The sequence below is a fragment of the Sorex araneus genome, chromosome 8, assembly GCF_027595985.1.
Source record: "Sorex araneus isolate mSorAra2 chromosome 8, mSorAra2.pri, whole genome shotgun sequence".
In the NCBI taxonomy this organism is placed as follows: Eukaryota; Metazoa; Chordata; class Mammalia; order Eulipotyphla; family Soricidae; genus Sorex; species Sorex araneus.
In genome coordinates, this window is record NC_073309.1 from 63,254,314 (window position 1) to 63,270,285 (window position 15,972).

Sequence of the window (15,972 nt, forward strand, 5' to 3'; positions counted from 1 at the left end):
AAACATTTAATAAATGGGGATACAGGAATTTACCTCATTAAAGTAAATATTTTTATCACAGATTCACAACTAATATCATACTCAATGGCAAGTAAACATTTGAAAGTCTTTTCTTAAGATCAGACTCAAGACAAGGATATCCGCTCTCACTACTATTATTAGACATGGTTTTAGAAGTTCTAGCCACAGAAAATAGCAATAAAGATAAAAAAAATCACACTATCATTACTTGCATAAGGCATGATAGTACACATAGAAAATGCTAAAGGGGGGCTGGAGCAACAGCACAGCGGGGAGGGCATTTGCCTTGCACTCGGTCAACCTGGGTTCGATTCCCAGCATCCCATATGGTCCCCTGAGCACCGCCAGGGGTAATTCCTGAGTGCAGAGCCAGGAGTAACCCCTGTGCATCTCCAGCACCGCCAGGAGTAATTCCTGAATGTAGAGCCAGGAGTAACCCCTGTGCATTGCTGGATGTGACCTGAAAAGCAAAAAAAAAAAAAAAAAAAAAAAGCTAAAGGTCACCAAAAACTTCTAAAACAGTCAAGTTATATAGTAAAGTGGCAGGCTATAAAAACATGCAAGGAAATCTGTTGTGTTTTTATAAGCCATCAAAGACAAAGAAGATAAAGAAAAATTTTAAATCCCTTTTATGCTTTTATGTGGAAAGAAAGCACCTGGAAATTGATTTCAAAAATGATTTGAAAGATTAGTGAAAACTATGAATCACTATTAGGAGAAAGACCAAAGAGCACAAGGGTATGGTAATGTTCTTCATTAATGGGTTGAGAGAATTAATATTATAAAATGAACTTCCTACCCAGAACACTATACAGATTCAACACAATCCCCACCAAAATTTCCTTGACTGTGTTCAAGGACATAGACCAAAATTACTAAAATGTGTGTGGAATAAAACTCTCCACATGGCCTAAAAAATGTAAAGAATGAAAAAAAGTAACTGGTGCACTGTTTACAATAGCTAAAATCTGGAAAAAACCTGAGTGCCCAAGAACAGATGACTGGTTAAAGACACTCAGGTACATCTACACAATGAAATACTATGTAGCTGTTAGAAAAGATGAAGTCATGAAATTTGCATATAAGTGGATTAACATGGAAAGTATCATGTTAAGTGAAATGAGTCAGAAAGAGAGGGACAGACATAGAAAGATTGCAGTCATCTGTGGAATATAAAGTATCAGAGTGGGAGACTAACACCCAAGAATAGTAGAAATAAGGACCAGGAGGTTTACTCCATGGTTTCGAAGCCGGTCTCAAATGCTGGGGGAAAAGGCAGCTCTAGTAGAGAAGGGAACACCAGGTAAAGGGTGTTTAGAGGTCCCATTTGGGTTGGGAGATGCTTGCCAAATGTAGATTATAAATCAAACACAATGGCTACTCTGTCTCTACTGCAACTACAGCACCCAAAAGGAAAGAGAACAAAAGGGAATGCCCCGCCATAGAGGTTGGGTGGAGAGGGGGGAGGGAGTGGGAGTAGTGGAAGGGATACTGGGATTATTGGTGGAGGAAAACGGGCATTGGTGGAGGAATGGGTACTCGATCATTTTATGACTGAAACGCAGGCGAGAACGTTTCTAAGTATGTAACTGTACCTTACGCTGATTCATTAATTAAAAAAAAAATAGCTGGATGAGAAAATACAGTGGTTTAAAGGGGGAATTCCCAAATCACCCTTGTCCGCAGAATGCAGGGAAAAGATGGAAAGAATTAATAGAGAAGGGGAGAAGAGCTAAATGAGAGCAATTGAGGAAGGGTCAAGGGGATTCAGGTACAATGGTGGTGTTCAGGAATAATTCAGCCAAATATCCAAACCTCAAAATCAACAACACTGAAATCAGGAGACCCAAATGTTCATAACCAAACATAAAATTTGTCAGCCAAGATGGCAGACTGGGGCAGGGGCTGCTATCTAGAGAGGGAATGTAGGTGGAAGGAAGTTAACACTGGTAATGGAATCAGTGATGGAGCACTGGTTTTTGTTTTTTGTGGTTTTTTAAAAAATTTTTATTAGTGAATCAGCGTGAGGTACAGTTACAGATTTATAAACCTTCCTGCTTGAGTTCCAGTCATGCAATGATTAAGTACCCATCCCTCTACCAGTGCCCATTCTCTTACCACCAATGATCCCAGTATCCCTCCCACCACCCCCACCACCACCCCTCCCTGCCTCTGTGGCAGGGCATTCCCTTTTGTCCCCTCTTTCCTTTTGGGTATTGTAGTTTGCACTAGAGGCTTTGAGTGGCCATGGTGTTTGATCTGTAGTCTACATTCGGTTCACATCTCCTAACCCAAGCTTGTCCTCCAAATACCCTTTTAGTTGGTGTTCTCTTCTCTATGTGGGCTACCTTTTCCTCCAGCATTTGAGGCCAGCTTAGATGGAACATTGTTTGCCAAAAACACAACTATGAAAAAGGTTGTAACTCAGAGTGCTTTAATATAATAAAGTTAGGGGGAAAATAAAGCCAATAGGTTTGAAAATTAAGAAAAGAAAAAGAAGATGGGAGGCACTGCATTCCCTGGCTTTAAACCATTATACCTGAATCTTTTTCCAACAAGGCCCCTTATGACCTTATTTTGTTCTTGTTCTACACACAGGTTCCCTGCTCCCATGCCCTGAGCCCCCATGCCACTCCAATTTATATAATTTTCACTCTAGAATCAACTTCAAATATTCTGTGACTATGCATGGAAGCACGTGGCCCAAGTTGAGAAACACTGCTTTAAGCTAAACTATAAAGTGGTAGTAATGAAATGTTGTGGTACCAGGATAAAGGCAGACCAAAAACCAATACAATAGACTTGATAGTGCAGGATATACCCTCAGATGTAAGGGCAATTAATTTATGACAATGGAGCCAGATGTATTCATGAAACTAGGAAAGCTTCATGCATGAATGGTGCTGGAAAAACTAAATAGCCACTGCATCACTGTATCACTATATCACTGTATCACTGTCATCCCATTGCTCATTGATTTGCTCGAGTGGGCACCAGTAATGTCTCCATTATGAGACTTATTGTTACTGTTTTGGGCATGTTGAATACATCATGGGTAGCTTGCCAGGCTCTACCGTGCGGGTGAGATACTCTCGGTAGCTTGCTGGGCTCTCCGAGAGGGGCAGTGGAATCGAACCCGGGTCGGCCACATAAGAAAAACATGCAAAAAAAAAAGGAAAGAAATTGAACGCTGACCTCATATCACAGACAAAGATTAATTCAAAGAGTTTAAACAATTTATATTAGGCTTCATCATTAACTTGCATAGGAAAAAACAGACAAAATTCTTTATGACATTAATCGAGATTTCTCTAGAAATATGCCAAATAATCCTGATACAATTCATCCATATGGAAAGGTAGCAACTTCAGAATATACACACAAAACAAATTCTAAAATAAATAAGCTTATTCTAAAATTTATAAATGGAGAATTCATAGCAATATATAAAACACATACCAATTCCCAATAGTCGCCACATATTAATTAAACTCATAATATGTAGTAGGCACACAAAGAAGTATAGACTTCAAGAAATTTACAATAAGACAAAGAAAATACACAAAGAAAGAAAGAAAAACCTGAAGCCAATGATTGTCTTTTGCTCTGCACTGAGTGGGAAATAATGAGTTTCTCCATGCTGTTTACTGTGTATCTCTGCTTCTCTGCCACACAGAAATAGATTGACATAGGTTTCAAATCCAGCAGCACCATTAATCCCATATATATATTTATACATATATATGTACATATATAATGCTAGACTAAATATCCAATAACATCTTCAAGTCTCACTACTTTCACTACTAAATATAGATGATTATGATTTAATACTTTATAGGATGATGGTAAGAATTCTTTTAGCTACTGTTCATGTGGGTGCTTAGAATAAATTCTATTATAAAGTGTATATTGAAAAATATTAATACTTCCCCTGTTTACCTTTTTATTCCTACAAACACAACATGAATTTCTTGTCCACTGTCTACAGCTATTAATTGCTTCAATCTTAGACTTTTTTCAGCCAATATTTTTAGAACCTCACAAATATTAATAGAATATTTTTTAAAATATGGCTTCCTTTTAAATCTAAACAACATGAAGATTATAAAAATAAGCTTGATAGATAACAATAAACTAGAGAAAAAACTAATATGTGAATGATAAATTTTGGAAACAAATATTGAATTTTATCAAATACAGAACTAGGATAACTCTAGCTAGAATTTACTATGAAGGAAGAAATAAATCGAGGACAAATCTAAAAATATAGTAACAAATGACTTGATTTTCTATAAGACTAATAAGGATCAACAATCTACACATGCCTTTATTTACATTAAAGATAAAAACATTATTTAGATTCATGGCCTGTGTTAATTCATCTTCAAAATGAGAAGGTTGCCCAAAATTATCCCACTTTAATCTTCATTAATGTGTAATGTATCAGAATAATCAAAATTATTCATTTTATACTATTTTACCCTGAGCTCATCAGAACTTACATGAAATCCAAGCTATTAGAATGAATGATATTTTTGGAAGGCTAGAATGAGTGCTGCAATGAGTGTCCAAGAAGGTAGGAGAATTCAGAACTCAAAGTAATGTTATCTGAGCTGTGGCTAAAGTCTCAAAGGAGAGAAAAGGCTCATGTAGGACATAATAATTGACCTCATACATTATGCCAAGAAGAAATTAAATTTTTTTCCTATGTGCCCAAGGAACAGCCAAAGAACAATGAGTATAATTTTCTGGGCTTATGATTTCATTTCAATATAAGGAAAACTTTTGAACAATTATATATTTTAATAAATTTAACAGACTACTACATTATAAAAAATGTTTGAATGGATGGTGGTTTTGAAACAAAAGTATTAAGGTTTTCTTGCATTAGAAATTACTTCCAGCATGTCTTCTACATAAAATTCATATATTTCAGAATAAGAACATTGTTTTTACTGATTAGATGACGTTTTAAGGCAACATTTGTTTAAAAGAATTAAATGTTATGTTTTGTGAGCATGTTACCACAGCACATCTACTGCCAGACTGCCAAAATCCATTTACCACAGTCTACTAAATACTTCACCCTGTTATTCCTACCTTAAGAGGTTACCTTATTGGGTGGGGGGAAAAAAGAGATTACCTTAATTCTGTGCTTAGTCTAATTTGTTTTCATTGAACAGTATCTGTTCCCCTGTTTGAATTTTTATATCCCACATTTGAGTGAGATCATCTTGTATTTGTTTTTTTCTATCTGACTGATATCATGTATCAGGACCCCTCAAGTTTTATCTGTAATAATAGCATAAGACAGTGTTTTCACTTTTCTTATGGCTAAGTCATGGACTAGTATGTATATGTACCACATATCCCTTTCTACTTTTTTTTTCTTAGACATTAACATTTTTTCCAGTTCTAGGCTATCATAATATATAAATATATCATATCATATAAATATCACTGTAATAAATGTGGGTCTGCATATATTAATCCAAAATAGTGTTTTAATGTTCACTGGATACCTAGGAGTAGAATTGCAAGATTATATGGTAGTTCTGTTTTTAAATTTTTGATAAATCCCTATACTATTTTCCATGCCAGCTGACATAGTTTGTATTCCCACCAACAATGAATGAAAATGCCATTTCTTCTACATTGTTTCCGGTCTTCTTGATATAGGCAATTTTCACTGCTCTGAGAAGGTAGTGCTTTGTCATTTTGAGGTGCATTCCCTAGTGACACTAAAGATTTTTCAGGTACCTGTTGGTCAACAACAAGACTTATTTGGAAAATTATATGTCCAACTCTTCTCCCTGTGTTATGGGGTTGTTGGTTTTTTATTGTTGCTTTGTGTGGCCTTTACATATAATGAACATTAATTCTTTCACAGATATGCAATGTGAGGACATTTCTTCCCATCATTTCTTTTTTTTAAATTTTTTATTTTATTGAATCACCATGTGGAAGGTTACATAGTTCTCAGGATTATGTCAGTTATACATTACTCAAACACCCTTCCCTTCACCAGTGCCCATATTCCATCACCAACCACCCTAGTATACCTCCCGCCCCCTCCCGCTCCCCCAGTCCCCACCCTTGTAAGTGATAAATTTCACTTCGTTTACGCTTTATCTTGATTACATTCCATGTTTCAACACATAACTCACTATTGTTGCTGGAGTTTCCCCAAAACAGTAAAAGACAGTCCTACTGCCAAGGAAGCATTTGATAGTTAGTTTTCCATTGCTTAGAATGTAAAGATATTAATTCCCTCTCTTTGTTACACAACTTATTTTTTTCCCCCTTGTCCCGTGCCACCGAGTTCATGCCTGCTTAGTAATCGCCATGCTGCCTGACAAAGGGAAAAAAACCGAGAAAGATGGTTATTTCCCGTCATCAGCCGGCGTGGGGCTATGGCTTAGTTGATAGTCTAGTAGAATGTCTGCAAGCAGTTTCTGGAACCAAAAGTAGTGCGCTGGTATCGGCCCTGGCTCGAGATTCCACCAGCGTCCCACTGTTCCATGTACCTAATAATTTTTTTACCCTTATATCCCATTCCCACGCCACCAGGTCCGTGTCTGCTTAATGGACATCATACTATGGTTAACGCCATGCTGCGTTTCTTCCCGAGAAAGAAGGATATTTCTTCTCCTCAGCCGGCGTGGGGATATGGCTTAGTTCAGTCTAGAGAGATGGCTACCACTTTTATTGCCTTCAATATTTCAACAAAAGACTTATTATTCTTGTCAGGATTTCTCCCCAAAGTCTGACCCATTAAAAAGGAACCATTTCATATTGCTGATGATTAGATGACATTAGGTTGTGCGGCCGCAGCTGCGGCCGTGCGGTTTTGGGTTTCTGTATAAAGTCCAGGGAAAGTACAGCCAGAAATTACATCACTGCAAACTTTTACCCTTTTATGGTGCTCATAAGATGGAAAAACCTAGAGAGATCTGGCTCGGCGTCTCCATTTTGTGCTCAAAAAGCGGTGGAAGCTGTGCTGTGCTCAGGAGGATGGGGTTGAGAGAGAGGTTAAAAAAAATAGAGAAATACCCGGCTCCCATTGTCGCAGCTTGGCGTAAGCTCTCAGTTCACATTCTGGAAGTATTTCAGTGGGCTGCTGGTGTCCAAAGGAGCTCTTTTGGGCTCTTCGATCATGCTCAAGCGGCAGCCGCGCCAAAAGGGCCCATCATTTCTTTTTAATGACATCAAAGATGTAATTTCTTTTTAATGATAGTTTGTGATACAATCTTGTTTATTTTTGCTTTTTTTTTCTTATCAATAGAGTCAAATCAGAGCATGCAACCATTAAAGTCAACGATCTGTTGTTTTTCCATAATATCTGTAGTAACATGTTTCCTTTCCTTTCTGATCTTTCTCACTAGAATTTCTCTGTTTCTTCATGAGCCGAGCTAAGACGTTCCCAATCATGCTTTTCTTTTCCTAGTTCTTAGTTTCATTGGTTACTTATACTGTCTTTTTAAATTTCTATATCATTTATTTCCACACTAATTTCTAAAATTTCCTGTATTCTAATGAATTTAGATTTCATTTATTCTTCTATTTCTCAATTTTTAGGGGGCCTTTGAGACACATGTGGCTATGTTTAGGGCTTATTCCTGGTTCTGACTCAAAGATCACTCCCAGTGGGGCCTGGAGCACCCTATGGAGTGTTGGGATGCCGGATACTGAACCCAGTTGACTGAGTGCGAGGCAAGCACCCTGGCAGCTTTACCATCTCATCAGTACCATGATTTTTAATTTTTCAACTATGAAGTTTAGATTGAGATTTTCCCTTCTCCCTCATGAACCTGCATTGATAGGAGCTATCCCCCCCTTAGTGTTGGTTTTGCTGCGTCCCAAATATTTCAGTATATATCTCATTTGTTTCCAGAAATATTTTAATTTTCCTTTCCGTTAATTCTCCTCACTGACCTATAGTAATTCTATTGTATGCTATTTGATCTCTAGAGGTTTATTATTTCTTGTTCTATGGTTCATGCTCCATATTATTCCATTGAGATCTAAAAAATTTATTTAATTTTTTTATTACTTAATAATTTATTAATATATATTTTGTGTCTCAGCGTGTGGTCTATCCTCAGGAGTGAACCAGAGAAGAATATGAATTTGACATATTTGAGATTAAAAGCCTTAAAAGTGTCTATTAAGAACAGTGCTGTCAACTCCTCATTTAAGGTTATTGTTTCCATATTGATTTACTGTCTGGTTCGCCTATTCAATGGTGACACTGAAGTGGTATAGTCATTTACTACTACTATGCATTTTGGATGTCTCCTTACAAATTTTGATACCCCTTCATTTGGAGAATATATGGTAGTGAGTAAGTCCTCTTGAAGTATTGGTCCTTAATTATCTTATGTCTATCACTATACCTCTTCTTACATGTTTTTACTTTTAAATCTATTTTTATTAAAAAATTTAAAATAAATAAATAAATCTAATTTTTATAATATAACTTGGACCACCTTTGCCTTTTTTTAAGTAGCCATTTTTAGTATGATTTGTTTAAAATGTTTTACTTTGAGTCAATAATTGTGACTGAAATTGAAGTGAATCTCTTGTAAAAAGCAGAAGACTGGGTCTTGTTTCTGATCCAGTTCTTTGTGTCCTTTGCTGGTGAGCTTGGGTCATTGATGTATTATTAAATTATTGATAAGAAATATAGATTGTGGGAGTCATGCAATGCTCAAGTACCCATCCCTCAGATCTCATTTATTACCAATTATTTCATAATACATCAGTGATCGAAAAGTAAATCTGTAACTGTACCTCACTGTGATTCACTAATAAAAAGTTTTTTTAAAAAGGATATTTTTGAGATGGAAAGGGTGAGCACTGGTAACAATATTGGCATAAATAGACTATTCTAGATAAAATGAGACCAAAACGGTATTTGTACAAATTATTTGTTTTCATTTATTATTTTTATTTCCCTAGAAATCACTGTGAATTGTGTTTTGATACATTTTTTCAGAGATAGGATGTGCTAAAGTTTATTTTACCACTTCTCTTTACAATTTACATGCTTTCTTATTTTTAATCATTAGAGACAGCTGTAGAGCAATGCGCAAAGTGCTTAGATCATACATATGTGGACTTACTGGTTGCAGTTTAAATTTTAATCTCTATATGTTCAAGACTTTCTACAATATGTTAACATAGTAAAACAGGCTACTGAATATTTGAACTTTACTTGAATATCTGATATCATGATTACTATTATTGATTCTTACACTGCAGACAAATAAACACTTAGGATCTGAGGGACTATTTAACCTTTAAAAAAAGAAATATAGATTGTGGGAGACAAGACTACATGGAATAGTCAAGTTATGGACTTGTGTGTTATTACCCAAGTTAAAAATAACTGATGACAAAGAAATCCTTTGCCAAAAGTTCCATGTTTTTAGTTTTATTTCGGATAGTATTTGGTGAGAGAATGAATATTATGTCCCTCAAAATAAACTTCTTATTTACCAAAACTCACTTTTACTTCTTCTGTTCATTGCTTACTTTATATGAATTACCACCACCACCACCACCCCCTACAAACACACTTTCTCTACCATTTCATTTATCTCCACTTTTGGTTTCAGCTTCATCGACTCTGAAGATTTCATATATCCATACGATATCATAACATGGCATGACTAGCCAGTAATGCTATAACTCAGAGATTTCCTAGCAGTGCTTAAGTGTTCAGATTTGTTTTCCTATTTGAACTAAAAGCACAAAATTCACTGGGTTTGACAAATCATCCTACATTATCTCACTTAAAATCTATTTTATACAAAGAATTGTCTAGGAACTGAGTCTTTCTTGAAATATGTTTAGCAATAGACCTATTATCAGATAAATTAGGCCAGTGGAGAGATTAATGTTTCAATTGCATTGAAAAACAACATTGATGCTTAATCTATCCCTTTCATCTCAATATTCTTTTACTTTATAATTAATATTCCACAGTCTTAACCAACAGCAGAGTGTATACCCAACACAGGAAAACTGTGTTGATCTTATTTCCTTCCTTTTTATTTATATGTATTTATTGTTCACATGCAGAGCACTGCTGTGTGCCCTTCCCAAGAGAATTCTATTTCAACTTTCGAAAGTTGTTAACATAAGGCTGAGCCAGTACTGTGACCTTATTATGACAGCTTGTTGGAAACTGCAGAGACAATGTAGAGGGAAAAAGTTTAGAAGTTGTGTCTGTTACATATATGCTGGCCTCACAGTATGCTAACTTTTGAAGTGGTAGAGTTTACAGTCATGGAAGATAAACAAAAGCAGTGAACCATTCTTGATTCCTTTCAACTACTTCAACAGTCAGTAGCTCCCCAGAATTCAAATAAAGTAGTAAAAATTCAAGGAAATACTTATTCAGATAATATCCTGTGGCAATGACTCAGAAATATTCTATAAACTATTTAAGCATTTTATTTGTTATTAAAAACTGTCAGTAAATCTAAATGCTGATATAAAATTCTTTCCACGTAGGAAGATTAGTAATAAACTCTGTGTAATTCTATTTTGCAAGCTTAAAACATCAGTAATAGACATAATTTCATGTTAGCACTGGAGCACTGGAGCACTGTCATCCCATTGTTTTTTTTTTTTTGCTCGAGCGGGCACCAGTAACATCTCCATTCATCCCAGCTCTGAGATTTTAGCAGCTTCTCCTTACTCATCCTTCCAAACAGTGCCATATTAGAGGCTCTTTCAGGGTCAGGGAAATGAGACCCGTAATTGTTACTGTATTTGGCATATTGAATATGCCACAGGGAGCTTGCCAGGCTCTGCTGTGTGTGAATATAATAAACTATAGGACAAAATAACTAGTTTTGTGGTGTACAGACTTTTGAAGTAGTCTCTGATGATCTTTTGAATTTCTTTGGTTTCTGTTGTAACATTCCCCCTTTCATTTCTGATTTGGATTATTAGACTCTTCTCTCTCTCTTTATTTGTGAGCTCTTTTTATACTTTTTAAATTTTTTCTATGTTTTATTTAGTGAGTCACCATGAGGGTACAGTAACATATTTGAACATTTTCATACTTGTGTTTCCCTCATACAATGTTCAGGCACCGCTCCCTCGACCAGTGTCCATTCTCCACCACCAGTGAAACCAGTATCCCTCCCACCTCCCAATCCCATTCCCTCACTACCGCCCCACCCCCGCCTCTATGGCAAGGGCATTCCATTTAGTTCTCAATCTCTCTCTATCCATTTTGGGTGTTGTGGTCCGAAATAGGGGTATTGAGTGGCCATCGTGTTTAATCTATAGTCTACTATCAGCAAGCATCTCCCCTCCCGAGCGGGTACTCCAACCAGAGCTTCCTTGATGTTCCCTTCTCTATCTGAACTGCCTCTTCCCCCAGAATGTGAGACCAGCTTCTAAGCCATGCAGCCAACCACCTGGTACTTATTTCTACAATTCTTGGGTGTTGGTCTCCTACTCTGTTATTTTATATTCCACAGATGAGTGCAATATTTCTATGTCTGTCTCTCTCTTTCTGACTCATTTAACTTAGCATGATACTTTCTGTGTTGATCCACTTATAAGCAAAATCCATGACTTCATCTTTTCTAACAGCTGCATAGTATTCCATTGTATAGATGTACCAAAGTTTCTTTGAGCAATCATCTGTTCTCAGGCACTCGGGTTTTTTCCAGGTTCTGGCTATTGTAAGCAGTGCTGCGATGAACATATAAGTGCAAATGTCATTTCGACTATACTTTTTTGCTTCTCCGGGATATATTCCCAGAAGTGGTATTGCTGGGTCAAATGGGAGCTCAATTTCTAACTTTCTGAGAAGCGACCATATTGTTTTCCAGAAGGGCTGAACAAGTCGGCATTACCACCAACCATGGAGAAGGGTCCTTTTCTCTCCACATCCCCTCCAACAGCAGTTGCTTTTGTTCTTTTGGATGTGTGCCATTCTCTGTGGTGTGAGGTAGTATCTCATAGTTGTTTTGATCTGCATTTCCCTGATGATTAGTGATGAAGAGCATTTTTTCATTTGCCTTTTGCCCATTCGTGTCTCTTCTTTGGGAAAGTTTCTGTTAATTTCTTCGGTCATTTTCTGATGGGGTTGGATGTTTTCTTCTTATATAGTTTAACCAGTGATTTATATACCATTGATATCAACCTCTTACCAGATAGATATTGGGTGAATATTCTTTCCCATTCTGTAGATTGCCTTTGTATTCTAGTCACTGTATCTTTTGTGGTGCAGAATCTTCTTAGTTTAATATAGTCCCATTTGTTTATCTCTGTTTCCATTTGGTTCATCAGTTTTGTGTCATCTTTGAAGATACCTTTATCTTCAATATCGTGGAGGGTTTTGGTGACTTTGTTTTCAATGGACCTTATGGACTGTGGTCTGATGTTGAGATCTTTAATCCATTTTGATCTGACTTTTGTGCATGGTGTCATGTCGAGATCTAAGCCCATTCTTTTGCATGTGGTTGTCCAGTTATGCCAGTACCATTTGTTAAAGAGGCTTTCCTTGCTCCACTTCACATTTCTTGCACCCTTATCAAAGATTAGATGATCATACATTTGGGGTTGTGTGTAGGGATATCCCACCCTGTCCCAGGTCTGCAGCTCTGCCTTTATTCCAGTACCATGATGTTTTAATTGTTACTGCTTTGTAGTAAAGTTTAAGGTTGGGGATGGTGATGTTTCCCATCATCTTTTTCCCGAGAATTGTTTTAGGTATCCATGGGCATTTGTTGTTCCATATGAATTTCAGGATAGCTTGATCCATTTCTTTGAAGAATTTCATGGGTATCTTTATAGGGATCGCATTGAATCTGTATAATGCTTTGGGACATAATGCCATTTTGGCAATGTTGATTCTCTCTATCCATGAGCAGGGAATATGTTTCCATTTCCTCACGTCTTCTTTTATTTCATGAGTAAAATTGCATAGTTTTCTTTATAGAGGTCGTTTACTTCCTTGGTTAAGCTGATTCCAAGGTGATTGATTTTCTGGGTAATGATTGTGAATGGGATTGCTTTTTTCATGTCCATTTCCTCTGTCTCATTGTTTGCATATAGGAAGGCCATGGATTTTTGGGTATTGATTTTATAGCCTGTGACTTCACTGTACAGGCTTATTGTTTCTAAGAGTTTCTTAGTAGAGGTTTTAGGCTTCTCTAGATATACTATCATATCATCTGTGAATAGTGAGAGTTTGATCTCTTCCTTTCTTATCTGGATGCTCTTAGTGTATTTTTCTTGCCTAACAGCTATTGCAAGTAATTCCAGTACTATCTTGAATAGACGCGGTGAGAGTGGGCATCCTTGTCTTGTCCCTGATATTAGAGGAAAGGCCCTTAGTTTTTCCTCATTGAGGATAATGCTTGCCATGTGTTTGCGGTAAATGGCTTCAACTATCTTGAGGAAAGTTCCTCCAAAACCCATTTTGGTGAGAGTTTCCATCATGAACGGATGTTGGATCTTACCAAATACTTTCTCTGCATCTATTGATATGATCATATGATTTTTATCTTTATTTTTGTTGATATGATGGATTATGTTGATTGATTTCCAAATGTTAAATCATCCTTGCATCCCCGGGATGAATCCCACTTGGTCGTGGTGTATGATCTTTTTGATGAGTTGTTGCATTCTATTTGCTAATATTTTGTTGAGGGTCTTCGCATCGGTGTTCATCAGGGATATTGGTCTGTAATTTTCTTTGTTAGTGGTGTCTTTGTTTGCTTTTGGTATTAGGGAGATATGTGCCTCATAGAAACTGTTTGGGAGAGTTCCTGTTCTTTCAATTTCCTGGAAAAGCTTTAGGAGAACTGGCAGCAGATACTCTTTAAATGTTTGGAAGAATTCACCAGTGAATCCATCTGGACCTGGGCTTTTGTTTTTGGGGAGACTTTTGATTACAGTTTCAATTTCCTTGATATTAATGGGTCTGTTCAAGTATTCCAGGTCTTCTTGGTTCAGTCTTGGGAGATTGTAGGAATCAAGGAATTAATCCATTTCTTTCGGGTTCTCTTGTTTCGTGGCGTACAGACCTTCAAAGTAGTCTCTAATGATCTTTTGAATCTCATTGGTTTCTGTTCTGATGTCCCCCTACTCATTTCTGATTCAGTTTATTATGGTTCTCTCTCTTTCTTTGTGAGTCTTGCTAGCGGTTTATCAATATTTTTTTTATTTTCTCAAAGAACCAGCTCGGTTTCATTGACCTTTTGAATTGTTTTCTGAGTTTCCATGTCATTAATTTCTGCTCTAGCTTACATTATTTCTTTCCTTCACTCTGGTTTGAGTTCCTATTTCTGGTCCTTTTCTAAGATCTTGAGTTGTGAAGTCAAGTATCTATGTAGGCCCTTTCTTCCTTCCTGAGGAATGCTTGCAGAGCTATAAATTTTCCCCTTAACATGGCTTTAGCTGCGTCCCATATGTTTTGGTCGCTCGTGTTATCATTCTCATTTGTTTCTAGGTATCCTTTATTTCTTCCTTTATTTCCTTCCTGAGCCACTCATTGTTCAACATTGAATTGTTTAATTTCCAGGTGTTTATTTTGGTTCTCCGTGTCTGTGTGTGGTTAGCTTCTATCTTCAGTGCATTGTCGTCTGAAAAGGTTGTTGATACAATTTCTATTTTTCTGATTCTATTGAATTATGTTTTGGGACCCAGTACATGGTCGATTTTGGAAAATGTTCCGTGTGCACTGGAAAAGAATGTGTATTCTTTCTTTTTGGGGTGTAAAGCCCTGTATATGTCTATTAGGCCTCTCTCTTCCATTTCTTCTTTCAGAGCCACTGTTTCCTTGTTGAGTTTTGTTCTTGTCAATCTATCCAGAGGTGATAAGGCAGCATTGAAGTCTCTGACTACTCTTGTGCTGTTAGTGATGTCCTCTTTAAAGTTTGTTAAGACTTGTTTTAAGTATTTAGCTGGTTATTCATTAGGTGCATATACTTTTAAGAATGTGATTTCCTCCAGTTGTACATATATCCCTTGATAAATAAAAATGATCTTCACTGTCCCTTCTATTCTTTTTCAACCTGAAATCTATGTTGTCCGATACTAGTATGGCCACTGCAGCTTTTTTGAGGTTGTTGATTGCCTGCAGGATTGTTTTCCATCCTTTGACTTTGAGTCTGTGTTTGCTCTGACTGTTCAGGTGTGTTTATTGTAAACAGCAGAATGTTGGGTTTAATTTCCGGATCCATTTTGCCACTCTGTGTCTCTTGATAGGTGCATTTAGGCCGTTGAAATTCAGAGAGATTATTGTGATGGGGTTTTGTGTCATCTTTCTGTGGGGTTTGTTGTTTTTATGGGGTTCCTCCTTTTCGTACAATAGCCCCTTCAGACCTTCTTTTAAGTTTGGTTTTGAGTCTATGAAGTTCCTGAGCTGCTGTTTATCCGAGAAATAGTATATGGTTCCTTCGAGTTTGAGTGAGATTTTAGCCGGATAAAGTATTCTTGGTGAGACATTCATTTCGTTGAGTTTTTTCACTATGTCTCACCATTGTCTTGGGCTGGAGGGTTTCCTCTGACAGGTCTGCTGTAAATCTGAGGGCTGCTCCTCTGTATATGATTTCATTCTTTGGCCTTGCTGCTTGCAGAATTGTGTCTCTTTCCACAGCATCCGTCATTCTAACTATGATATGTCTTGGAGTCTTTTTATTCGGGTCTCTTTTTGCTGGTACTTTTCGGACTCCTTGGATCTGAATGCTTGCCTATTCCAGCTCTGGGAATTTCTTAGCAATGATGTCTTTCACTGTGTTTTTTTCCATTGGGTTTACTTCCCTGTGGTTCTGGTACTCCAATGATTCTTATGTTGTTCCTCTTGAAGTCATCCCCAAGGACTCTGATTCTCTCTAAAGCCATTTTGAGGTCTTTTGCCATGATTTGTTGTTGTCTGTTAGCTTTGTGCAGCTCATATTCAAGCTCACTGAT